General features: G+C 43.7%; 1 protein-coding gene across 3 annotated transcripts in view; it reads left to right on the top strand.

The window, feature by feature from the left end:
• The window catches only part of CLSTN2 (calsyntenin 2), a 669035-nt gene that overhangs the window by 7788 nt on the left and 633499 nt on the right, over nucleotides 1-27748 (top strand). For 2 of the 3 annotated variants that reach the window (XM_078354097.1, XM_078354096.1), the window contains exon 2: nucleotides 13741-27184. The exons of the other annotated variant lie outside the window; for it this stretch is intronic. The gene's annotated coding sequence lies outside the window, so the exon portion shown is untranslated. The remainder of the gene's footprint in view (nucleotides 1-13740; nucleotides 27185-27748) is intronic. 3 annotated transcript variants of the gene reach the window in all.

The following is a 27748-nucleotide window of genomic DNA, read 5'->3' as shown; positions in this document are numbered from 1 at the left end:
ACCCTCCCATTACACTGTTGTCAAGATGGCAGCATGTATGTCAGTCCCACCAGACCTGCAAGAAAGTCCATCTCAGTCATGAATTCTGTCTTCCACTCCCGATGCTAAGGTCTGTAATGTTTTTGAGGAGAGCTTAACACTCTGGAATTGCCTCAGATTTCCCTCCGTCACAGGTTATTACTGCTTGTGCTGCCCATTGTCCAGACAGCATGGTGCCTTGAGATCCTGTGCTATCTGCTTCCATAGGCACCAGACTATACCACCAGCACCTGGAATTTAATATTCATGCCACATTCTGTAGCCACTGCCCCAGGGGTGCTACCACCATCTGGGGATGGGAGCTGGAACAGACTATCAGTTCCCATCCCAGAGGAAATCAATACTTCTCAGTTTTAGGGTGGGTGTACCAAAGCCACCCACCTCCAACCTCCTCCATCCCTACTGTAACCTCAGTGAGGGGCTCAGGCACTCACAGAACAAAGGCCAGCACTGGAGGTATCTCCAGGGAACTTCTGCCTTCACTCTTGCAACCCAAACCCCCTCAGAAGCAGGGCCCAGGCTGCCTTCTTAGAACAGGGAGCCACACCCCTCCTGACAAACTTCTCCAGGGAAACCACAGACCTCCCAATATAGATCTCAATCTCTCCAGCCTGGCATAAAAGTCTATTGATAATTTTGCCCCTCTGGCTTTCTCTCCTGTCAGTGAGCTTTCTAGAAATGTCCAAATAGTTAATGCTTTCATCTTTCAAGAGCTTACTATGTGGCAAGCACTATTGTGAGTGCTTAATAGATACTAACTCATTCAGCCCTCCTAGCCACCAAGTGAGATGTGAACTCTTATTAGCCGCATTTTACATATGAGGAAATGGGGGCAAAGAAGGAGGGTAAGCTACTTACCAGCTTACCCAAGTAGTAAAACAGTAGAATTGGGATTTAAATCTAGAAAGTCTAGTTTCATAGTCCCCCCTCTTATTTACCCTGTTATCAAACCCTGGATGTACAATGGAGACACTTGAGAGAGGTTTAAAATAACACCAATACCTGGAACCCACCCCAGAGATTTTGATATAATGGCTCAGGGGCAGGACCTGGGAATCTGTGTGAAGCTCTCCAGTATTTCTGGTGCCCAGCCAAGACTGAGAAGCACTCCAGCCAACTCTACTGCTTCTCCCAACTAAGTGCTACTTCCAGATGGGGGCCATGCTTTTCTGCCTGTCACCTACCAGTCATTTATTTCCCCTGTCAAAGCTCCCATTGCCACCTATTTCCCAGGGTGCCTGTGAGCCCTTGGAGGGAGAAGAGTCTTGCTCACCTCTGTGTGACTTGCCCAGCACTGTCCAAGGCTCAGAGCAAATGCCGAGTGTTGAGGGGTGACTGTGTGCTAGGGTGCTGCTGCCCACACTGGCGGCAAACCCTGCAGGGCTCTGTGCCCACGTACCTTCTCCTGTCAGCACTGCTCCCTTCCTTTGGTCATGGGGAGGAGCTGCCCATCATACCTTTCCCTTTTAGTTATTTGACTATTTGCCCAAACCAACCTGCAGCATTTGCTCTGCAGCAGTTTAAAATACTCGGTTCTGCACGTGAGTCAGGAGAACATTAACCACCTTGAAATATGTTTAACAGTAAGGCCGGCAGCTACCAGTGGAATTCTCACTCAGAAAGTCTGTCAGTGTTTTTCTCATTGCTTCTGAGAATGCTTAATTGGCGAACATTTGACTTATTCCTATGGAATCACTGCGTCAAATTGTCATGTGAAAATTGCCAGTTATAAAAAAAAAGACATCACTTTTGTGACTTCAGCCACTTTGTGTTTCCATGATGTCTGTTGTATTACATAGTTAAGTAAAATGTTGTAGTCTCAATCAAGTCTGACTACAAAATCACTGTGGAGTATCAAGGAAAGGCCATGGTCTCTGACTCCTGTGACCTAGATCCACTGATGAGCTGTGAGGTTCAGAGCGAATTACTCAGTCCCTCTGGGTGTGTGTCTTTTCACATGCAGAAAGGACACAATGGCACCTCCTCCTCTACCCAAGAATGTTCTGAGTATTCACATGGAAGTGGCTCTGGATGCCTTTTGAGAGAATAAAGTGCTTAAGAAAACAAGGTGCTCATATTTAAGAAATCTTTGGGACTCAAACCCCAAAACAAAACTCTACATCTTTCTTTATACTGTCTTAATATATTTAATTACATTTTCAGGGGACGTTTGAATCTAGTGTGAGTCTCTTCCCAGTGCTTTGATGCATGACCTGCATGTGTCACACAACTGGTGGTCACCATCATTACACAAAAAATGCAGCCGTTGCAGGCCCATACATTTTCAGGAAGACCCAGTCGAAACTGTTAATATTCTGTCAAGTTGATGTCTCATTTTCCAATTTGCATGGATAACTGCATTGCAGCAAATTAATTAAAACAGATAAATGTTAATCTAATGCATGTCTCCTTGTAATTAATGAAATATAACCATTACAGTGGTATTTGATCTATTATTTTAATTTATAAAATGCAGAATTCTCCTATAAAGTTAGTTATAGTAATAGGAAAAGCTGACCCATATATAGCATTAAGAAAAATAATCACATTTCTATAAATTAATCACTCTCTAAAAGGATATAGTTCATTAACACCATGAACTGAAAGTGTTGGATGTAAATTAGATTAACCTTTTTAGTGACACTTCCATTTATACTGCACATTCTCTTCAAGCTAAAAGCACTTTACATATATTAATTCAATTAACCCTCCCCAGACCCTTGTTAAGTAAGTACATATATCAAAGTTGGAAGGGAGGAGAAATGAAACCTTTCAAAAATACTGAAATCCCGGTTTTAGGATGGATGATTTATGATTTCCTCTGCAGCAGTACAGTTTATCCAGACTTATATGGCTTGAGAACATGGGTACATATCCGTGCTTTCTCTCGCATGCTGCCAAGAAACCCTTAGCATGCCTGAAGCCAGAGACACTTCTGTCTGAAGCTTAGGCCAGATGTTGTAAGGAAATTTCTGTTTTATGTAATAAAATGTACCCCAGCCACTCTGGGTTTGGTGGTGGACAGGGCATGTCCAAGTGGGTATGGGTGGCTAGATCTTCGTGTCCCATTCAACAACCAGAAGGCCATCTTCCCTTGGTCTTGCCGCTATTCCACCTCTACCCTCTTCACTTGATCATCTGGAGGCTCAGGTTAGGCTGCATTTCTTGAATAAGACCTTGGGATGCTACTGGGAGGTGAAAGGAGTATCTTCAGGGAGGTAGGGGTGGGCATTAGTCTTCCTCAGCTGGGGCATCTCCTCAGGCCTGCCTTAGTGAGGGGCAGAGGCTGCTGCTCCCTCACCTGTGGAAGACTTTACTCTCCGTCCTGCCTAAAAGCCTGTTTCTTAAGGAAAGTTTCCTGAGTGAGGATCTGGGTCTTCTGCTATAGCGTGTCACTAGGAGTGCCCCATCTTTTACGAAGCGATGCCTATTTGGAGCACTAACCATTATTGCCCAGGTTTCCTGGAGATAACCATGTGCCTGGAGAAAGGAAGGGAATGGAAGCAGTCTTGCATCATAAGAGCTAGAAGACTCAGGAAGAGACTGCAAACATTTCCTTCGCTTGATTGGATATGTGTTTGGCAACTTGAGGTTCTGAATGTTCATTCTTCCAACTCTTTCTGCTCCTTAAAGTTCTCAAATGCACAATTACTCTCCTAGGGGCAGTGTCACAGTATATTCCACAAACCAGTCTTCTTTGAAATGGAGTGCGTCTCAGATAACAGCCTGCTTTGTAGTTGATGGTTCCAAACCTACCAAGGGCAATGACTAACCCAAAGGAATGAATCCGTAATGACAAGGCATGAAATCTAGTGTAGAAGAAACATTTGGGAGCATTTGGATTCTCCTCCCTGATTCTGCAGTTAGGAAACTACTTACTCTGATCCTCCCAGCCAACATGCAAGGGCAGTTTAAGCCCACACTCCTAGAATCCCACATTGTACTCTGCCAGGACTTTGGTGCATATTTCTTTGCTGCAAATTGCCCTAACTTCTCTCCTCTAAGCACCTCCTACAGGAATTAGTAATCGGGACTTAAAGCCAAGAATAAAACGTTATCATTCAGGAAACTCACAAAGATGCTGGAGAGTGAGAAAAAGTATTCGCTTTTCAGTTCATGATATTTTAGGAGTTTTATTTTTTCTTTGATGCTTTTATTTGTGAGAGAGTGGACCATCATTTGGCGTAGGAAAGAAAGCTAAAATCACTCATAAAGAGAGTAAAAAGAATGTCATTGCTAAAACCCCGATTTCACCTTCCTAGATTTATTTTTGTTGTTTTTTCTCCCAAAGGAAAACCAATTATTTTGACTTTATTGTGCTATTATCAGAAATGTCAAGATGGCTGTATCTTTATTAATGTTAGAATTATATTTCAGACTTTTTAGTAATTTACTGTAATTTTAATTCGAAGTCATAAAGCATTTTTATTGCACTTGCATTTTGTCCTGTTTTTAACAATCCCTGCCTCCTTTCCATGCCAATCTTCTATACATTAAATTCCAGCTTTCTTAGGGAGAAGGAAGTCAAGTCAGTGACCAATCCTGAATCTTGGCTTGAAACTAGCTTTTCCTTGAGTTTTGCTTTTGACATATTACACCACTACTTTGTCCCAGTGCTCACTGCAAGGGAAGAGGGGAGCAAACAGAATCCACATCAGCCTTTAGCTCTCCTCTCATCCCAGTCTTCCCTATCCTGCCCTTGCCCTTCCAGGACCTTTCTCTTCTTGTCTTTGGTGGCACCAAGGACTGCTTTTGAAGGTAGGTTTGGCTGCTCCCTGGAAGCCACTCCTTAAAATACAACCCATAATAGAGAGAATCATCATCATCCTGGCTTTACAATTTGTGTTTTCTCAATTCAGTGGAAAATGTGAGTAAAAGCATCTTTAGAAAATATTGCTACTTTTCAGGTGTGGTGATGGGCCCTTGTAATTCCAGCTACTCAGGAGGCTGAGGCAGGAGAATCACTTGAACCTGGGAGATGGAGGTTGCAGTGAGCCAAGATCACACCATTGCACTCCAGCCTGGGCGACAGGGTGAGAGTCCTCTGGAAAAGAAAAGGAAAAGAAAAATATTGCTACTTTTATTGATCAGAACCAGCCAATCTTGCTAAAGACAGAGGGCTTGCTATGAGGCATCACTTCCAAACAAGTTACCTGGTTATTATACAGGAGGCCATTTGATTGGAAGTATGAATGAGGTGACTTGCTTTGAAGTGGTGGCTCATAGCAAGCCCTCTGTCTTTAGTAAAATGCTTTTACTCACATTTTCCACTAGCTTGTGGATTGATCTCTCTCTAGTCCAGTTGTACATAGCCTTTGGCGGATCTTCCAAATACATGCACACAGTCACTCCTGCTCAAAATTCCTCATGTTACTTCATCACTTTCATGATAACAGTCCACATTGGTTGGCTTGTCTTAAAAGGTCCTTAGTCGGTGCCTACCTTTTCCTGGGCTAGAATTTAAGCTCTTGTGAGCACAGCCCAGCACCTAGCCCAGGGTCTGAGTGAATGAATGAGGGAACCCTCTCCACACTTGCCCCTACCACTTCAGCCCCATCTGCAGGACGACCCAATTTTCTGCCTGGAAGGGTTTTCCTGTGTTCTGTCTGCTGTGCATGCTGCTCTGTCTGCTACTGTACTTTGTCCTGCCAGACAGCCTGGTGTGCCTCCCTCATGCTGTCAGCATTTCTGGGAATCCCTCCCTGGGTACCCCCTGGGGCACTCCCCTCCCTCCATTACAAGGCACCCATATAGACCTCTACAGTGACACTACTCAATTGCATTGTCATTGTTCACCTGTCTGTACCTCACTAGACTGTATTCCTTATTCCCACATTCTCAGACTTCGTCTAACACTGTGGATGAAATAGGTGGATGAATGTTGGATGGAGCTACCTGGAGCCCAGCTCTTTGCCTTGTGGGGGAATGCATGGCTGGAGTGTGGGGTTTCCCTTGTCTTATCTTTCTCCTTAATTCCCTGGGATCCCTTGTGTGCATCTCCTTGGTGCACACACATCAGGACTGGCAGAGTGGGAAGATTAGGAGAGGTCAACATTCCAGGAAGGGGCCTACTCATTATTGCATGAGCTGATATGTTCAAGATGGGGAGATAGAGCCCAGTCGGGGTTAGGGGCCTGTTGGGTATAAGTTATGGCTGGGGAGTAGAAGCTAGGTAGTCCTGGGTCATGAGCTTCTGCGGCAATTTCAAGTGTGCACCCTTCTTTGATAATTAATGTAAATTACCTTTTTTGTAAGTGAAGTATCATAGTCGTAAGCCCCCACTTTGCTCCGTAGCATTGGATATCAAACACTATGAGAGAATATCTTCTGTCACACACTGATGAGAATTTAGTTTTTAACCATCGGCTGCTGCAGGTGGATCTGACACTTTCCCATGCCACTCTTTGGGTCCTCCTTGCTCCCATCAGCATTCTGTTAAACCCTAGACTGTACAAGTTTTAAGTGGATAAAGCATGCTCCATTTTCCAAACAGGTCGTTAAAAACAATTTGCATTTTATGATATCAGATGCATATGTGTGTAGAGACAAGAATGAAGTTTTTAGTTGGAAAAACTTTGTCTTCAATTAAAGTAGGATGCTGAATGTGATGAGGCCCATGGAGTTCTGAGCCCACAGCTAGTGCGGAGGCAGGGCAGCAGGAAGAGGGGTCAATTTCTGGCTGTGCTGAGATTTCCAGGTTGTGTATATAGTCCACTTCAGTGAGCAAATGGGAGTCTCTCTGAAGTTGGAACATTTACTTTTTGCTGGGATTCCCTTATGGGAATCCATAAGGATATACTGGTTGAGTTCTGAGTGAAGAGTTTTGGCACTATGCATGGGGAAATACCATCTTCTTCAACCAAACCAAAATCCTAAGCTTTTGAGGCTGATGTTGAGAGGGGCACCTTCTGGGGGACAGTCCCCAGGAATTTGGTTGAGAAGTAGGTTGCTAATAGCCCTGATTTTCTCCTTGAAATTCCCTTTCTTCTAGAGGAGGAGGTTTTTCTCTAAATAATGCTGCCACTCCCTACATGGGCTGAGGTTGAGCTGAGACAGGATAGATCTTTTTTTCTGTAACTCTGGCTCTAGTGGAAATAACCCTTCCCTTTAGATATCAAAGTTTGAACTTGGACCAAACAGAATTTTACTGAAGTTTTAGTGTGGATAATGAAAATAAACATAAAGAATCATGAACTTTCAATCCTATCAGAACCAGTGGTCCCTTTTTACAACACATTTTGTATTGCCCCCATTATTATTTCTGAAATGAAGTTTACTGATACTGTTATGCACTTACATATATAATTTAACAAACCAATATAACATCTTAAGTAATACAAAGAAATTAAAAGTTAAATAATGTATAATAAAATAATATGTTTTTCAACAAGTGCTTGAGACCAACTATACAAGAGGAATTAGTGAATTAGATGCTTGCTGTCAGTTCAGCAGCAACACCATGTGAATCACTGCGAATTCAACAGCTACTGACGCAAACAGATCTGTGTGTGTTGTATTGGTGATTCAGATACCATGGACATATTGTGGTGATGTGACTTTTTTAAATGGTGAAAACCTTCTGGCAATATTTTGAATAAGACAAAGCATGCTTTGGCCTCAATTCATAGGATGGCTGTATTCCTAGAAAGCTCAGTGTTTATCAAAGTTACACAAAAAATATCCAGCTGACTCACTTCAATGTCACTGGCATAGGGAAGTGAACTGTGGAGCTCGAGATGGTGTGCTGGGGGCCGTTCAGGCAGAAAGGTGCCTGGACCATCCCCACCCTACCACAGATGTGCTCCTGATTTCCTGGTTCTAAGAGGTGCCCAAGAAGCGTCTCATATGTGTTTACAGGCCGAAATTGCCTTAAAGGGTAGAGAACGTCTGGAACAGGAAATAGGTCTTTCTGAAGACCTTTTTGAGGAAGAGAGGAAAATGTCAACTGAAAGAGGTCGGGATTTCACAAGGAGATCTCTTGGCAAATAGGGTGTCCCTGGTGGGACATGCTGGAAGATCACATGGGGACCCATAGATCATGTGCTGGAACATCATTTAGACCAAGGAAAAAGTGGATCATTACTTTGCCAGTTAAGCATGGTGATGTCTTGTGGTCTTTTTCATCTCCTGCTTCTCTACCTGATACAGAAGCACTATTAGGGGGTGGGTGGGGGAGACCACACTGGGAGCAGAGACAATGACCTTTGGATCAGGTATGAGATTGAAGTTTAAAAGTGAACTGGACTAAGCCTTAGTAAGAAAAAGGGAATGAAGCACTATGGAATTGGGCAGGAATATATTTAAGGCAGCTGCCACCCTTTGGGAAAGAGTTGCTTGACCGATCACGGTAGGGAGCAAAAATAACATCATTTGATGTTTGTAGTCCAGTGGATTAGACTCCAGCAAACTGTCTAGAGTATTTATTGTGGCAATACTGATATTTCAGAGACAAAATGCCATTCTCTTGGATAAAGAGTCTTCCTTAGCTTCTCATGATAATTTAAAGGGGTGAGGGTTCTTATGTTGTTTTTGTTTTTGTGTTTTTTTAATCCCTAGGTGGCTGTTTCTTTTTCCCCCTCCTCATGTAAGCTTAAAGTATTTCTAAGAGAGAAGCTGATTGCCTAAGAGAGTTTCAGCAACTTTCAGATGAAAATACATTTTATTATATTTTGATTTAATGGGGAATGGAATAGCCCCTTAATAAGTAGTACAGTGACATTCGGTAGTTCTGTAATATTTGACTTGGAGTTGAGTGTATAAAAATTTCAGACCAACAGTAACTTCAGGGCACTAAGGGATGTATGTATTTCTGAAATGAGCAGACCTGGTTGACATTCTGATTCTAAAATCAACATCATCTCTTATGCGTCACCATATTTTCAATTATAATGGATGATGGGCTATGAATTTTAAAAACAGCTTCTCTGCAAACTCCTGCACAGACCCAGCTTGTGTGCAATAAAAAGAAGAGCTTGGGTGGGAGAGGAGTATTCTCATGCCCACTCTTCTGACTTGACTTACTAAAATGCTTCCTTCTCTGAGACTGCTTTGGTTTTTTGCCCCCACATTGGTTCCTTGGGAAGTTTTTAGAACGTGGAAGCTTTTCTAGTTTGGTGGGGAATTTGCATCCTGAGTCACCCAAATGGTTGAGCTCTGGAAAGGTAAAGTCCTGTCAGTAAAAGCCTGAGATTTTATGAAATACCTATGTCAGCCAGACAAATGCATGTCTAACAAAAAAACTGGAGGAGCAAAGCAGATGCCTATGACATGGTGTTCTTGCATCTCTTTGGCATTGCAGGATAAATTCAGGCCTTTGCTACCTGTTCATTTCCCATTTGACCGTTGTACCATCTTCCAAGTAGAAAATGCCCTAAATGGATTATATTAAGTTCCCAACATGCCATTCTTAGGCAGTGATTAAGGTCAGGGTTATTCTCAGGTAGTCCTAGGATGCAGTGGTTTTGTGGGTACTGGGCTTATGTTTGTTTTTACCAGGAGGTTCAGAAGCAGACCACCCTTCACCAAGCATGGTCACAAAATCAGGTCTGAAATGGCCCCATACTCTACCCATAGCCAGCTGAGAATGGGGAAGGGCCAGCCCTACCCCCACCCCATTGTGCTGAACTGGAGGAGTAGAATGGCTATTGAGTTAGATGGGACCTGCTGCTAGTGGCTTAAAATTTGGGGCTTCCTCCCCAGAGGAAATGTGAGCTTTGGGTTGGGCCTCATAGTGTCCTTGACACCTTCTAGGAAATGCCTTTTCATCAGGCTCAATAAGGTACGAGTTGAATAGAGACTAGTCTCTATCATATGGGCAGGGCACATATAGCATCTGCTACAACCACCCTCTATGCCCACACATATCCTCTCCCCTAGAGGACTGAGAAACTACATATCTGCTTATTACCTGGGTGATGAAACAATCTGTATACCAAACCCCTATGACACACAATTTACTCATGTAATAAACCCAACATGTTCCCCCTGAACCTCTAGGGGAGAGGATGCATGTGGGCATAGAGGGTGGTGGTCGCAGATGCTGTTAGTTCCCTACCCGTACACCCTCTGCTCATGCCATTTTCATGCATGTAGACCTGACTTCCAGCAGCAGTGGCCCTTTGCCTGTTGTCTCTCCCTGGACCCTAGAACCCTCTGTGCTTGCCAAGTGTGGCAGGTCAGTAGTCAGAGGGAATTAATGTCTTCAGGAACTGTCCTGCCAGTGACTGACAGGCAGTGATAGAGCAGCATCCCAGCTCCCGCTTCCCTCTTCCCTCAGGTGGGAGTATGGCTGAGGCGTTTTGCCCAGTGTCCAGGAATCTCCAGGAGGATTAAGCTCCAATTTTGCCCACACTGGTAACTTGCTTCCAGCCTTTACTGCCTTTCTTCCCTTCCTGAGTCACTTCTCCACTCCCCTACTGGTATTTCCTGAGACCACCTCCTACACACCTGTGCTCAAATCCTTGCCTCAGGGCCTGCTTCTGATGAAACCCAAACTAAGAGGGAACAAACAAGAGAAAGGTTGTGTGTGTGTGTGTGTGTGTGTGTGTGTGTGTTTCTTCCCCCGTCTAACTTTTATTTTGGGTTCAGGGGGAACATGTTGGGTTTGTTTTATGGGTAAGTTGCATGTCACAGGGGTTTCGTGTACAAATCATTTCATCACCCAGGTAATAAATAGAGTACCCAATAGGTAGTTTCTTGATCCTCTTCCTTCTCCAACCCTCCATCCTCAAGCAGGTCCCTGTTGTTCCCTAAGAGAAAGTATTTTGTAGAGAGTGCTTGCTGTGTCTCTTCTGCATCTACCTATACAGTAAATCTATCTCAGGATATCAATTCTGGAATTCCTTTAGGCATCAAGTAAGATTTGCTTGGCAGCTGTGAGGTTTTGTGGGGCATTTGGAGGATACTGTATAGCCCTGACTTCTGTCTCCCGCCATTGAATTCTCAGCACTTGTATGCAGCACTTAAACTTGTCTTCACATACATCTGGGGCTAGGAAACTTTGCTAGAACAAGCTGTGCTGTGTTCTGTAGCTGGGACAGGCACTGAGCCTAGCAGTGGTGGTGATTTTTACCCTGGGCTCAGGACTCTGAAGGCTCCTTGAGAGAAGGGTTGCCCTAGCTCCTTTCCCAAGATCTGGGATATGGCAGGCACCCACCCTTTGGAGGTGAAATGAGTTGAATTACGTTGAGTGCCTGCAGCCTACATAATCCAAGTGTCTGGGGGAACATCTGGCACCTCTGATCACAGCCAGATTTCTCAAGTGTCTATTTTCAGCATTTTCCCAGAGCACCTATAAGTGAATTTGCAAAGCACTTACCTCTGTCTTCATCACTTCCTTTGATGGTGTGGAACAGCTGGCAGAACTAAAAATTCTTCCCCTATACCCACCATGGCTTGTACATAGGTCTAAATTGCTATGGCGATTCAGGTATTTCAGGTAAGAAAATGAAAAATCTGATTGATACAAATTCTGCTCTTTCTCTAAGAGACTTAGTGCAGTGAGCCATTGTCAGCTGAGCAGTTTGATGGGAATTACTCTATCAGCTTAAACACATGGCCCAGCCTAAGTGGATAGGATTTAGTATCTTTCACTCTTTTGACAGCCAAATAACTTTATCTCAGTGAGGAGACTGTTAGCATATAGAATATATATATTAAATATAGAATATATATTACTATATATACACACACGTGTGTGTATGTATATATATAGCAATACTGTCTCATATATAGAGAGCAATATTGTCTCTCTATATATCTATATATAGCTCTATCTATAGAGACGATATTATATATATATTACGTGTGTGTGTGTGTGTGTGTATATATATATATATATATATATATATATATATATATATAGAGAGAGAGAGAGAGAGAGAGAGAGAGAGAGCAGTTCCAGTCACTGAAGTACAACATCTGATTTATTTGAAAAATTCTCTTAATTCTGGGTGGCTGACCTGTGCATTGTATGTGAGTAGTGTCTGAATCCTGACAATGCCACTTAGAAGCTACAGGATATTGGATACATTGCATAACTTCTCTGTGACTCAGATTTCTCATCTCTAAAATGGGTATATTGAACTCTAGCCCAAGAGGCTGTTGTAAAGATACAATAGTAAGCCTGAGGACATAAAAACCCGGCATACAAGAGGCTGGTGTTTTGGTTATCTGTGGCTGCCTAACAAACCACTGCACAACTTAGTGAAACAGTGACCATTTGACTACGCTCACAGGTCCTGTGGCTCAGGAATTTAGACCTGGGGCAGTGGTTATAGTTTATTTGCGCTGTGATTTATAGGGCCTTGAACGACTAGGGGTTGGAATCATGTGGAGGTTTCTTCAGGCTGGGCTCATGGGCTGCTATTGGCTACTAACCAGGTCCTGTACATGGTCTCCACATGGCATTCAGCTTCCTGACTGGAGCATGGTAGGGACCAAAAATGACATCATTTAAGGTTTGTAGTCCAGTGGATTAGACTCCAGCAAATGGCTATTTATTATGGTCAACGCTGATGTGTCAGAGATAAAATGACTTCAGGATGGTTATACTTCTTACCTAGCGGATCAGGACGCCAGTACACAAGGACTTCTTGTGGATTCAGCTGAATCCTTCTCTGAAGTAATCTAGAGCTAGGCCTTTCTCATCTCAGATGTACCTCTCACTGGCTGATGGCTTGCGTTTTCTCCTGGATTCCTTTTGTTTCTGACCTTGACATTAGCTAGAATAGGGGACACTCATTTCCTGGTGATCACAGCCTCTGAGGTGGGCAGCATGCATGGAGGGAGCTCGGGAGTAAAGATGGAGTCCCTGGAGATGGTTAGACCCAAAGGCTGGAGGGATGTGCACTGACAGGGGGTGGTAGTACCCTGAGGATAGTTACACAGCTTCATCAAGTTGCATTCAGCCCGCCCTACAGCTAACCCTTAATAAGCACTCACCGGGAGCCAGCCTGAGACTTCTCATGCATCTAACTACCTGAGATTTCCCTTGTCATGACTCTGTGAGGTGGTTCTCCGGACTTCCCGATCTTCCAGTTATGAAAACTGAGGCTCAGAGAGCTTCAGGAAGTCCATAAGTAGTTGTATTAGGACTTGAACCCAGAGTTCAGAGCCTATGCTGGTCATGTCGCTTCAATATTCAGCCTCCCACTTGGTAACATTTTCTTGTATTTTGTTCTGTCTTTATTATGTATTACGCATTTTTTCTAACTCCACTTTGTACTGGTTGAGGTAAGTCTGTGCCTTCTCTTATATTCTCCTTATCTGCGGATGAACCTCAGAAGAGGGGACTGGGGCTTGACAGAGAGGCCACCATCCTTCTCCACGGCCTAGCATCGTGATTGTCTTGTCAGTTACACCAGCTGGGCTTGGGTCGATGGAGAACAGAGAAGGCATTGTTGCTCACATCCTATTCTCCAAAGGAAATTTTGTTCTAGTTTATTGTGAAAGTATTGGTTTTGAAATTGAAACACAGAGGTCTACTAAAGAGATGTTCTATTTAGAACAGACTCGCGCGTGCCTGTAATCCCAGCTGCTCAGGAGGCTGAGGCAGGAGAATTGCCTGAAGCCAGGAGGCGGAGGTTGCGGTGAGCCGAGATCGCGCCATTGCACTCCAGCCTGGGTAACAAGAGCGAAACTCGGTCTCAAAAAAAAAAAAAAAAAAAAAAAAGAACAGACTCTCTTTTCTTCTGTTTTCAGGTGAAAAGCAGTAACTATGAAGAAAACAGAAAGAAGACCCTCTAAAAAATATTGTCACTGCCTCTGACAGGTTAAAGCTGTTGGATAAATGCAGAATTTACATGACAAAAACTTTGAGCGCAACGCTGATTATCATTCACCAGTAATAGGATTCGCTGAAAAGCAAAAAATCTTAATTAAAAAAATACATAATTGATTTTTGCTGGTATGCGTCCTTTTGCCTCACAAATTACTTAGACTGGAATATCACTTTTCCCAAACCTGACGTTACCAAGGCTGTGTCTGCCTCATCCATAATCCTGCCATCCCCACTTCCTGGGCTTAGCAGGCTGCTTAGAGCATAGAAAGCTGCAGTGAGTGTTGCCAATTTGAAAGACAGGTTTTTTGCCCTCAGACGATTTAAGTTTTGATGCAGAAACTAGCAAGCTGACAGATTAAAATATTAAATGATGATGCTGTACAGGAGGGCAACACAGACATTGAATGAGGCTGAAGTCAGGATTGGCAGAGGTGATGCCTGCTCTGAGCAGGAACCATTCATGCCTCTGGGGCTGCCTAGCATGAGCTCTCCAGCTGCATCTGTGCCACACCTTACACTTTGAGCTCAAGAAGTAAATCAGGTGTTTTACCCATCCAGGCAGCACCACTTATTCTTCCTGCATGATCTGGGATGTGGGATGCCCTCATCTCCTACATCCAGATTCCAACTGGTGCAGAGAGATCAAGTATCCACTCAACAATGACTTTCTCCTTGTCTTCTTTTTTTTTGAGGTGGAGCCTCACTCTGTTGCCCAGGCTGGAGTGCAGTGGCACAATCTCGGCTCACTGCAACCTCCGCCTTCCAGGTTCCAGCGATTCTCTTGCTTTAGCCTTCCGAGTAGCTGGGACTACAGGCATTGAGAAGCCTGCTTGGTTTTCTAGATAATGAACTATGTGAAGGTGCAGGGTCATGTCATCTTCTTCCTCCTCCCCCTCCCACTCATCCTCCTCACCCTCTCCCCTCCTCCTCCCTCTTCCCCTCCTCCTTCTCTTCTTCTTCTTTCTCCTCCTCCTCCTCCTTCTCCTTCTCCTTCTCCTTCTTCTTCTTCTTCGATGGAGTCTCACTCTGTTACCAGGCTGGAGTGCAGTGGCACAATCTTGGCTCATTGTAACCTCTGCCTTCTGGGTTCAAGCGATTCTCCTGCCTCAGCCTCCCAAGTTGCTGGGACTTTAGGCACGTGCTACCATGCCCAGCTAATTTTTGTATTTTTAGTAGAGATGGGGTTCCACATGTTGACCAGGTTGGTCTTGATCTCTTGACCTCATGATGTGCCTGCCTTGGCCTCCAAAGTGCTGGGATTTCAGGTGTGAGCCACTGGTCATGTCTTAATTCATACCTGCCTCCCAGCATTTGGTAACTAATTATTGACTGGCTGAATAGACAGAGGAATGAATGAAGTGATTTAATGACATGACTTTGGAACATGGAGGAGTTTTTCAGGGATATGAGGTTTGAGAGAGTTTCAGAGACAGGAAATTCAGCTGATGGCCTTAGGTCAGCAGAGGACATATGCCAGTTTGGGCATAAGCTGAAAGATCAGCCTGTTTGCCACAAGCCGCTCTTGGAAGGCCTGAGAAGAATAGGAATCCCATGTTCTTGAGCTGGAGGTACTGGGCTAGTGCAGGAAACTTTCTCTGGCACTCACAGTCTCAGAATGATGGAGTTTGACCCGAGTTTGACACAATCCTTGTGTCAAACTCATCAAAGGCAAGTACTTGTCCTTGTTTTTCTGATTCTCTATTCTGGCTGAGTTACTGCCTGTGTGAAAGCAGCTGTGAGGGCCCCCCTGTCTGATACTGATCCACAATGCAGATGAAGTCAGAGCTAGGCCAGGAGCAGTGGCTCATGCCTGTAATCTCAGCACTTTGGGAGGCAGAGGTGGGCAGATCATGAGGTCAGGAGTTCAAGACCAGCTTAACCAATATGGTGAAACCCCGCCTCTACTAAAAATACAAAAATGGGCTGGGCGTGGTGGTGTGCACCTGTAGTCCCAGTTACTCAGGAGGCTGAGGCAGGAGAATGCCTTGAACTCAGGAGGCAGAGCCTGGGGACAGAGCAAGACTCTGTCTCAAAAAGAAAAAAAAAAAAAAAAGAAAGAAAGAAAGAAAGAAAAAGAAAAGAAAAGAAAAAAGAAGCCAGAACTGAACAACACAGGGCTTAGCCAGGGCGCCAGGCTGCTTGCTCTCCTTCAAAAGGAGAAACTAGGAGCCAACTCTCACACAGGAGGCCAGTCAGAACAAATCCCTGCTCCTGCTTGATTTGTGGTGTGAATACATTGTTGCCCCTGGGCCGGGGTATGGCCACCAGAACATTTGCCCCATAGTAATGTTTCCTATGTCTCCACAGTCGTCAAACACCAAGAGTATTGCCGGTCACTCTTGGGAGGGCTCATCAGCCACAAGGTGCATGTGCCCACCTCTAGCCCTTGTCCAAGAGGTATGAGGTGAGTTATGTGTGTTCATTTATTTTTAGCTTTACCTTTCTGTTGTCTCTATTTCTTCTTCCTCTGCCTCAGCGATTGCTTTTCTTTTGAGGCACACCATGCGTTTCTGTACAAAAGACTGACATGCATTATAGAATGTGGTAGGGCCTCAAGGAATACAATAATAAATTTGATTTCTGTCCAGGGCGGTATAATGAATATGAAGATGTGGCTGGCCGTGATGGACCAGGTGGGCAGGGGGAGTTGGCATGGGGGAAGTAAGATCAACCGGGAAGCTGCAAAGAAGCACACCTGGCACCTCTGTGCTCCTTCCAAGTGGTTGGTGTGTGATTCTGAAGTCTCAGGATTCAGCAACAGTGTCATGCAAAGGAAATTCTATATGCCTGGAACAATAGATAGGCTGTGAAGCATTGTATCATCTGATCCTGTCTCCACAGGTATACCGTATTTCATCAATTCAAAGATGGCTTTTAAAAAATAATAACATCTCTGAAATCAGGAGGAGTTTTATAATTGATGGCATCTTAGATGTGATGAACTGTATTAAATGATAGAGCCATTCATTTGCCTGTTTGATGTCAGATCTATTTCTACCCGTCTGTTGCTTGGTTCTGTATTCTGCGAAACTACATTCTACAGATGTCTTGCCAACTTGCTTATGGTAAGCAAAAGGAGGCACTGGTAGAAGACAAGAGTGAGAGGAAGAGACACCAAAGTATGTTCCCCTGTCTTTCTCTGCCTTAGGCAATCTCACTGTCAGTGACCACCTCTCTTCTTCTGTAGCTCTACCTTCTGGCACATCTTCTGCCTCTGCTGAGCACCCCCTTGCAGAGGATGGCTCCCAAGTTTCTAAGTCTGCCATGTGGTCCTACCTCCTGGGCTGTGGAGACCCTGCCTCCTTCTTTTGTCCCTCCATCCCTGGGGTGGTAGTGGCTTCTTGCCCCACCATTTCCTGCTTAGCTTCCCATTCTCCATCACTTGGATGACTGATTCTTTGTGTTGAATTTCCTTTCTTTGAGGTTAGTTTTTTCTTGGTTAAATCTTGACTGTTACCATGATACCTCATCACCAGATTAAACAGGTGTCAAGGGGGCATATTATTTCTCTTCCCCACAGCCCCACATTCTGCAGAATCTGTTCTAGTTATGGTGACCAGTGATATTTTTGATGCTAAACTTGGGATTCTTTGGGTTCCACAGCATTTGACAGTGAAGCTATCCCCATTTGTTGAATTTTCTTCTTTCATTGTCTCCTGAGTGATCACCCCTTCTTTCCCTTTGCTCCTTAAATTTTCCTAACTCTCCTTGCCAGTCATCTCATCTGCAAGTCTCTAAACTATTGGGTTCTGTAGAGTAGAGTTCTAAGCTCACTCTCTGCCCTCAGCCAACCCTGCCCCGTTTTCTTACTCTACCTGTTCACACCCATGGCTTTAAATAAAACCTCTCTCTGCAGCACAGAACTGTTTCCCAGGCTTTAGACACAGAATGTCACTATCTGCAAACCACATTTTTGAGTTATCTTATCCCTCAAACCAAAATGTCTTTGGCTGAGCTAACTTTCTCCTCTCCCACCTCATACCAGCTTATTCTCCTGTGTTTTCTATCCCAAAGGATGGAACTGTGTCCATTCTAAAATCCCGACTAGAAACATCATGGGGTCATCCTGGACGCTTCCCTCTACTTTACCTCCGCAGTCCACCTGATTTCCAAACCCTTTATGCAGTGGTGTGTGTAAATGCTTAAACCAGCTTTTAGGGGGAGAGGGAATTGAGTAGCATCTGCCAATTTCTTTAGTGTAAATACGCCCATCATGACTGATTTCAAGTTATCAATGTGATATCACTGAGCATGGATTTGGAAAGTGACCCACAATTGATTTCTGTGAAGTGAGCTAGCTCAGCATGCTATGGTGCTGTGTCCATCTTCTCACTGGAACCTTCTCTGTCTCACCCTAGTTCAAGCCCCACCATTTCCCTTTTGGAGTTCTGAGATGTCTCCTCACTATATTCTCAGTCTTGACTGCCTTTGAGGTACCCCACGCTAGGTGTGAACATATCAGTCCTTAATTTAAAAAAAAGTTTTGGTGGCTTCCTATTACCTAGAAGAGGAACAAAGATAGAATCTTCTTGGCATTTTTATTCTGGAAGACATGGGCCATGCTTATCTCTCCTCTCAGGCCTAGCACTGGGTTTGAGCCACTAGTACCCACTTACTGCCCCTCTTGACATTTTGCTTTCCCTTCCTTTTGTGCCTTCCATCACTTTAGCTGTTTTAAGCTTTCAATCATTTTATGAGCTTGATGCTCTGCCTGCTCTGCCAAGGAGACAGGTTCAACCATGACAAAATATTTGTCCAATGGGCTATGTGATGCTGACCATAATAGAAGCCAGGTGCTGACTCAACTTCATATCTGGGGGCTGGGAGACTCTTGAGATAAGGGGGCAGGAACTCCTCAGTGTGTCAATCATTTAGAACTGCCGCAAACACTCTCGTGAAACAAATTGTTGTTTCGAGGGTTACATCTTTGAGAAATGATTAAAGAGGTCTTGAAAAACTGAAGATTTTCTTGGATATATATTGTATTAGAGAAAATGGAATCGAGTGAATAGCCATCCCTTAGCCAGTTTGCTAACCCTTTCATTTAGAAGTTATTCACAAAAATTTACTAAGTACCTGCCTTGGGCACTAGAGATACAAAGCTGAGTAGGACAGGATGGAAGCTCACAGGCAAGTGAGTGACGCTAGAGTACCAGCACTTTTGTCTCTTGTTCACATAGGGACATCAGGGAAAGACTCCTGAAATTAAACTCAGCCAAAGTTAGTCCTTTGGTCGCATTTTCTACTTTATAAAATGGGTCCAAATACCACACACCCCCGCCCCCAGGGCTACTGTTTTATTGAAGTTTTGATGAAAAAAGGGAGGTGTTATAAGAACATGATATAGCATTATTATGAATTTGTTGTCATTGGACTTGTGTTTGTGTGTCCCCTTGTGTCCTTAACTTTTTCCTGGGTATCGTGGCAATACCCAGGGCAATACCCCTAAGGTGGGACGGATGTGGCAGGGGAGGCCTTAAGTGAAGAAAAGACCTCCCCTCTGTCTTCAGGAAGCTCACACTCAAGATGTAGGTAGAAGCAGCGTTTGAACAAAATATGCAACCAAATGAGGTGAAAACGTGTGGTATTGATCTGCTGGTTCTCTAGGTCGTCTAAGAGTAGAAAAGGGAACATGGGTTCACGTTATAGGGTGGCAGTTTGCAGAGACACATTTCTACATTTTCGCAGTGCAAGGATTGAAGAAATGCAATCTGGGTTTTATAAGGGCTTGCCTTTTCAAGGGACAAGAAAACTTAGAAGATTTCCTTAAATATTGTTTATTTATTTCATAATTAAAAATATATTATTTAATGAAATACTTAAAAATAGTAATAACATTTTAAAATTTGCCTTAAAAGATTAAAAATGAACCATAACCCCCATTACTCAGAGATAATCCTCAAGGTATTTCAGAGATTTTTCTGTGCATATTTTTACATAATTTAGTTTATAACATATTTACAATTTGTATCTTAGGTTTTTTCACTTAACACTAGCACATAAGTATTTTTCCAGGTTATTAAAAACTCCTCATAACTGTTACTTTTAATGACTACACAGTATTTCAATATGTGAGTCTACTACAATTTATTTGAGCAAGGGTTTTTTGGTCAGATATATTAGTGGTTTCCAATTTTTTCGTTATAAATAATTCTGCAGTAAAAATTTTGTAACTTATTTTAAGTCCCTAGGATACAGTTCTAAAGGAAATATCAAAGAATAAGAACATTTTAAGGTTTTTGGTGCATATTACAAAACTGCTTTTCAAGAGGGATCTGTCAGTTTATATTCCTATTTATATTGTTGCAAAACATTCTTTACTGTCATTTTAAAAACAGGTTTAATTATCACACAATAAAGTGCACATACTTAAAGTGTATGATTTGAGAACTTTTGACATATGTATATACCCGTCAAGCCATCATCACAACCAAGATAATGAATAAAGGTATGATCCCCCAAAGTTTTCTTATTCCCGTTTGTAACCCTCCCAGCTGCTCCCTTCCAAGCTTACTCGTCACCCTGGAGGCTACTACTGTCCTGCTCTCTGTCACTATAGATTAGTTTATGTTTCCGAGAATTTTATTTAAACAGAAATATACAGGAACAAGAAGGATTAGCACATTTTCTTATATTTGGTTTATTTTATAATTTAAAACATGTCCTTATTGTAGAACTACTGAAAAAGTAGTAACAATATTTAAATATTTGGATTAAGAATTTTCTTCTTTCTGTTTGGCTTGTTTTACTCAGTATAACCCTTCTGAGGTTCGTCTGTTGCTGCATGTATTAATAGTCCATTCCTTTCTATTGCCGAATAGTATTCCATCATCTGTATGCACCACAATTTGTTTATCCATTCAGCTAATGGACATTAAGATTGTCTCCAGGTTTTGGTTACTTTCAATAAAGCTGATATGAGCATTCATGTCCAAGTCTTTAGTGAACAAATGCATTAATTTCCCCTGGGTAAATACCTAGGAATGGGATGGATGAGTTGTATGGTAGTGTATATTTAACTAACTAGCATATTTTATGACTGCTGATTATCTCTTAGGATAACACATTGATTTATTATTATTATTACAACACATTAAATTATTTTAATTGACTCATTGAATATTATTCTGGTTCCCTTATCAAAGATGAGAATGAGGAGGAAGGGGACAGAGACCCCTTTCTTGCCATACTCTTTTAGGAACACAGCTGGGAGTGACCAAAAGGGACACTCTGAGCACACAGGGACTTCTGCAGCCTCTGCTCCCCACACAGGGTTTGGAGCCTTAGCTTTGCTCTGCATCCCTCCAGACCCCTCCCTGTTTTTCTCAGAAGAGCAGTCTCAGGTGCTCTGGTGTTTGGTTTGAGTGCCCTGCTTGGATTCAGCAATTTTTTCTTTCTCTCTCTTTTTTCAGTACTTTATAATGAAATAATCTAGTCCTACTTTTCCAATCGCATTACTTCCTTTTCCTCCTTTATGCCCAATAGCCTTCCTAATATTAAGGGCGGGAGGTGGTGGTGATATGGGTAGGAAGAACTGGAAATAGCTCACACATGACCCACCTTGGAGGGCCTGCATTTCAGCATCTCCGGGGTTATTTTAGAACTAGGAAGAGGGGCAGAGATTGGTATTGTCTCTGTACTAGCCTTTCCAAATTCTACTCTGAGATTTCTGCTTAGACTGTAAGCCTTAGAGTCACTCATCATATTAATCCTAAAGACACAAGTTTCTGTTATATATGATAAGAACTTTTTGTGAGTTGTGCAGACTGTCAGTTTCATGTTTTACAATTGCAGTTATATCTAGAAGACCTGTTGGGAGTACAGTGGGCTGTGGTTTGTATAGTTGTCAGTATAGCTTGTCAGGGAGCTCTTCTGGGGCAGAGTCTTGCACAGTGGAGCCCCGTGGTGAGCAGAGTCCTTGGCACATAGTAGGAATGCAGCATGGGCTGTAGCAAAACTGGTGGGCAGGCACAGTCACATCGCAGGTGGACCTCAATGCTACTGCCGGGGCAGCTCTGGGAGCTGTCTCCCTCACTCTCTATATCTTAGGGCAGATGTTCCTCTTGGTTGCCTTGGCTCACAGCACCCCTTGTATCTCAGTAATTTTTAAATTATTTCTCCAGGCAAAAAATAAAAGCCAATAATTCTGTTTATTGACTAGATTGGTTTCTAAAATGTAATTAGTATTTACATTCTAACAGTTTAGTTCTATAGAGTACTGTACTACATTTCAGATCACAATATCAGCAGCTGTACTCTCTTCCCCTAGCTCAACCCAGGGTTTATTGGGTGCTGGCAGTGTCCTCTGTTCCAGGGATATAGCCATGTAGGGAGTGCCCTTGGGCCCTCCTAGTCTCATGGGCTGGAATAATGTAGGAATGATCACAATGTAATCTAATCTGGGCCATGCCGGAGGTTGGGGCAAGTGTTAGGTGTGACAGGTGAAGAGCCCATTTCTAAGAGAGTACATGATGATATAATGTAGGTGTGGGACATGGGGAGAGTCAGCGGAAGCTGCAGGGTGGAGGTGACACCCAAACTTGGTTTCAAGGTATGATCTGGAAGGGGGTAGAGGGCCTTAGTTAAGGGAGGAGCCTGCCATTGTGCCTTGGCAAGGGGGGCAAAGGGGCCAAGCTGCCCGGGAGGAGCTCAGGGGAGGGTTGTGGAGCTGGACTGAAGGTCTGCATTTCCAGGGCTCAGATGCCTTCTGGAGGGAGTGAGACAGGTACATAAACACAAAGACTCCCAGGAACCTGGATGTTGTACAACCTCAAACTGTTTTTGCAATGATTTTTCTCTCTCTCTTCATTTTTATTTAAATGAGAGAGAAATGCATTTTGCTGCTTGTGTGCAGTGCTATTTCCAGGAGGTTTGATTTTTACCTCCCAGCCACACATCTCTGTCCCATTACGGCTCCCTGACTTCTCTTCAATTGGGGAATGACCTGCTTTGTCCTTCAGAACAGCAAGTTGACAAATACCATCTGATGTTTCTTGCAGGCACCCCCATTCATCTTGATGGCAGGCTTCAGACAACACTGCTACGGTTGATATTTTATACTTTGGGAGTTTTCTTCAGTCATTTCATTTAATGTGCTTTTGATTTTCATGCCACCCTTTCTTGGCCCTACGAAGTTTACATGGTGTTATTTGGGGGAAGAAAATGTGTTCTGAAATGCTGTTCAAAGCTGTTTAAAATAATTAATCAAAGGTTCTATCATTAGCTCAAGACTGGCTGTGGGCCTTGGTTCTGCAGGTGAAGGTTTGAAATTGATTGATCCATTGACAAGAGAGCTGACCCAGCCTACCTGCCTTGGTATAGCAAGCAGTCTCTCTCATAACTTTTGCAGGGTCTCAGAGGAAGCAAGCAGCAGGGGCATTTGCACTTCTAAGGAAGTCGTGGTTCCTGAGCAGGTCTGGAGGCAGAGGCCAAGTTGATTTGTCTCTGATGCCTCTCCAAGGGTGGTGTGGGAGTGGTATTCTCCATACCTGGGCCCTGGGCTTTTGGGCCATGGTCTCTGGGCCTCCCTTCTGGTGAGTACTGAGGGAAAAGGCAGAGAAGGGTAAATGGCAATGCCCTCTCCAGATTTGAGACAGAGTGTGTAGCTCTGTCATATTGTATCAAGAGACCCACTTGCATTTTCTCAGAGGACAGAGGGGCAAACACATTCCTCTCTCAGGCTTCCAACCTCAAAGCTGGCTTAGCCCTCTTCAGAACCAGGTAAGACAGGAGAACCTAGCTTTCTTGCATTCTGGGACCTGTTCCTCCTTCTTGCAAGAGTCCGGAGTGCTCATGTAGACTCCTGCTTTCTCCAGAAGCCTCTGGCATTCTCCTGAAGGATGCCCTGTGGTATTCTGATGCATGCCCACTCATTTGTTTTCCCCATCAAACTAATGACCTTCTCTCCCACTCTTCTCCTTCAAAATCAACTTGCCCTGTCAACCTGTTGGGTGGTAGGTTGATGTTGGCCCATTGAGATAGTGATCCCCTGGTTGCCCCGGAGTATGCTAGCATTTCCACATTAACCAGTGGAACACAGCCTGCTGCTAGAAGAGCTAGGCCAGGGTCAAGAGAACAGACCAGCTAGTGGCAGAGGGACACTGGGGTCTGACTTACGGTGACTAAATGAGAGAGAAAGACCTGGGCTCCTCAGGGCCAGTGTTGTTATCTAAGTAGGTCTTAGCTGTGGGTAGGAGTGACTGCAGAAACCTCCTACCCAGTCCACAGCTCCTGCTCTCTCTCCACAATCTTCAATATGCTCTGTAGCCACTGACATCGTCCTCAAACCTAGTTTTCACTGGGTCGTTGGCTCATTTAGTTCTTGTCAGTAATTCCAGTCATATTAAGGACATAGTTAAAGCTCCTTTGTATGCATCTGTGGTCCTTTATGATCGAGCCCCCGTCTAACTCCTGACTGCATGTTGTCTGTACTTCTCCTACTATGCCCTGAGAGTAGTGGTTTGTCTCTACTGCTTTTGCTGATTTCCTCTGCCTGGGATGGCTATTTGTTTCTTCCCTGCCTCCCACCCAATTTGCCTGCTAATCCTTATTCATCTTTTCAGACTCAGCTCAGACCTTACCCCTTTTAGAAAGTCTTCCTTGTGTGCTGCTGGTTGGGTTTGGAGCCTCTTCTCTGAGCTTGCCTGGCACCATGATCTCCCTTGGAGCATGAATAATACTGCATTCTCATGACTTACTTATTTTTGCGTCTCCTTCCCTAGAATGTGGGCTAGTTGAAGTAAACTGTTGCAGTCCTCAGAGGCTCATAAGTGTTTGTTGATGGACTGAGTGGAAGAGAAGGTGCTGAGTTAGGCTATAGCTGAATTATTATTATTTTGGTCTGTTTGTGCAAAGAGGATAGGACTCAAGCTAGAGGCTGAGGTCCTATGCTGATGACCCAAGCATGCTGCTGAGATAACAGTATGAGGGAGACAGGATCATCATTCCATTGTGCTGCTAGGGTTCTAGGCTGTCTTCTATCTCTGATGCCTCTCCAAGGGTGGTGTGGGAGTGGTATTCTCCATACCTGGGCCCTGGGCTTTTGGGCCATGGTCTCTGGGCCTCCCTTCTGGTGAGTACTGAGGGAAAAGGCAGAGAAGGGTAAATGGCAATGCCCTCTCCAGATTCAAGACATGCTGGGGCTCTAGGCTGTCCTCACAGGGACACTGGGGTGTAAATCAGAAGAGGAAAGTGGCTAGGGCCACACACCTGAGTACATGTGTTGGAAGTGGAGGAAACTTGCAATTCGTTAAGGGTACACCTGATAAATTGCTGCCATCCCTGCCATAGGGCCTGGGCAGGGCTGACCGCTAGGCCAGTGCTCTTAAACTCCTGCCCCTGCCCATGGCAGAAGTCATGCCTGACTTGGAAGCTGAAGGGATGATGGATAAATAGGATGGATTTGGGGGTCAGGAGAATAAGGACTACTTTGAAAGGAGGGCTGTGTATGGGCGGGAGGCCTCCTACCATCCTCTGCTTTCTTCCATAACTGGTCAAACAGCAATCTGCAAAGTGGCCTTGTCTTCTAAAATGTATACCCTCTAAAGTATGATTGATTCAACTGGCTGTGCTTCTGTCATACTTCTAACCCCTGGGGTCTATAAGAAGCTGCCAGCTAGTGGGCACTGTCTACCAGCTGCACCTTAGCAGCACCCATGCTTTTCAGAAAGAACAGTCAGGGAATCGTCAGGCTGTCACCCATGTTCATCCTTCAGGAACAAGCCAAGGAAGTTTGTCGTGTGGGACTCGAGGCAGCTACAGGAAAACGTCTCATACAACTCTGCAAGCCTCACTCTATTTTCTCTGTCTTATTGTGTTTCCAAGACTGTGGTACCTTTCTGTTTCCCTCCTGTTTTAGAAAAGGCTGTATTGTTATTAAAAGTGGTTGCCAATTTATTCTTTTCTTGAAAGTAAGAGCTTCCAGTTTCTCAGGAGTAAAATATTCCAATTGTGTGCTAAGTGTTTTGAAGTCATAGCAAATAGCTATTTAAAGATGATTAAACAGTTCCATGTTTTTACACATCTACACTTATATTTAAACATAATGTGCAGGCAGAAACTACCTGTTTTTCAGGGGAGGCAATTTGCCAAGTGGCCCTGCCAGTTCTGTTGGAATGAAAGGGAACTACATGTGATGATTCACACCTCTGAGGTCCCATAGTCTCATACACACACATGTGTGTGTGTGTGTGTGGTGTGTGTGTGTGTGGTGTGTGTGTGTGTATGTGTGTGTGGTGTGTGTGTGTGGTGTGTGTGTGGTGTGTGTGTGCGTGCGTGTGTGTGCGTATGGTGTGTGTGTGCGTGTGTGTGGTGTGTGTGTGTGTGTGGTATGTGTGTGTGTGTGTATAGCAGCACTTAAATATTCGGTACAATTAAAGTATCTAATAATTGGTTATTTGGTTTAGAATAAGTGAGAAGCCCAAATAAGGCTCTCCTTTTGGATGGCATATATGCCCTCTTGAACATATAAAGTGTCCTTCTAAAATTTATCACTCACACTAGTGGCCACAGAGTAAACTGGAAGCCACAATTAAGTAGAATTCCAAAGTTCCAAGGACTTGGTCCCCTTGGAACTGTGCAATACTTGTTAATAGAATTCCTGGGATAATTGAGGACTGGTCTTCAAACCTGTTCTCTTCTGCAAGTCCCTCTGTTGTCCCCAGTTTCAAGAAATATAATTGATTGAAGGCCCTTGTCATAAACATAATGAACCTTATGGCTGCCACCTTCGGAGGTAAACCCCTCATGAATGGATTAATGCCACCATCAAAAGGGCCTGTGGGAGTAGATTTACTCTCTTCTACTCTTTTGCCATGTGAGAATACAATGCTCCTCCCTGTTTTGCCCTTCCACTTTTCACCACGTGAAGACACAGCAAGAAGGCCCTCACCAGACAGCACATGTCAGCACCTTGATCTTGGACTTTCATATTGCCACAGATAGCAGAAATAAACTATTCTTTATAAATTGCCCAGTCTGTGGTATTCTGTTACAGAAGCACAAATGCACTAAGGCAATGACTTCGTGGTTTGGTAAGTTTGGATTTTGAAGTGTTCCAGAAACTCAATAGGTAGAATATATTGCTGCATAAAATATGGAGAAAATGTGAAAAAGAAATTAAATATATTTTAAGAAACTCAAATGAAAAATTATTGACATTTTAATTCAAATTCATGTTGCTAAGTCTTTCTCCAGCAACAGCAGAAGACGTAAACTCTTTTTATTTGTTCATAACTTTAAGCTATAAAAGGCATCATTATTAACACTTTTTTCTCATATGGCAGTGCAGCCTTCAAGTTTAAGAGCTTGGGAAAGTAAAGAGAACATGCAGAGTATTAATAACCTCATGGAGTTCTGTACGACTTGGTATGTATAATGCTTTTTTATTCCACTGAAGCCAAATGCATCTGGTTCACATGCATTATTTCACTTGAGACTCACAGCCAGCCTGTGAGATGGATAGGAAGGGTCTTATTCCCATTCACCAGAGCTATATATAAGGCATGGAGGGTTAAGTGACTTACCCGAGGTCACATAACTAGTAAATGTCAGAGCTGCTACCAAAAGTAAAGCCTCCCACGTTGCCAGTCACTATTAGGTTTTGTCCAATCTGCCATCCCAATTGCTCCTAGTCTCACTGCCCTGCCCTGGGTGGTTTCTTAATTCCTGGGGAGGTTGCATCCTTCTCCTAGTTAATCTCCTATACCAGTCCATCTGATCTCTTAATCATTTTCTTTCTACGGTGGACCTTGAGTGCCTCCCCTGTGCCAGAGTTATGTGAGTCTTCCTAGAGTTTATGTACAATCATATTGTTGCCAGTTGGAGAGTCTTTAGGGGCTTCCCATTGCCAATACATACATCACTACCTCTTCCCTCTGACTCTCAGGCCCTCCCATCCCAGCACCCACCTGTCTTTCTAGCCCTGCCTCC

The sequence above is a fragment of the Callithrix jacchus genome, chromosome 17 (genome assembly GCF_049354715.1).
Source record: "Callithrix jacchus isolate 240 chromosome 17, calJac240_pri, whole genome shotgun sequence".
Lineage (NCBI taxonomy): Eukaryota > Metazoa > Chordata > Mammalia > Primates > Cebidae > Callithrix > Callithrix jacchus.
This window is presented reverse-complemented; position numbering and strand designations above follow the sequence as displayed.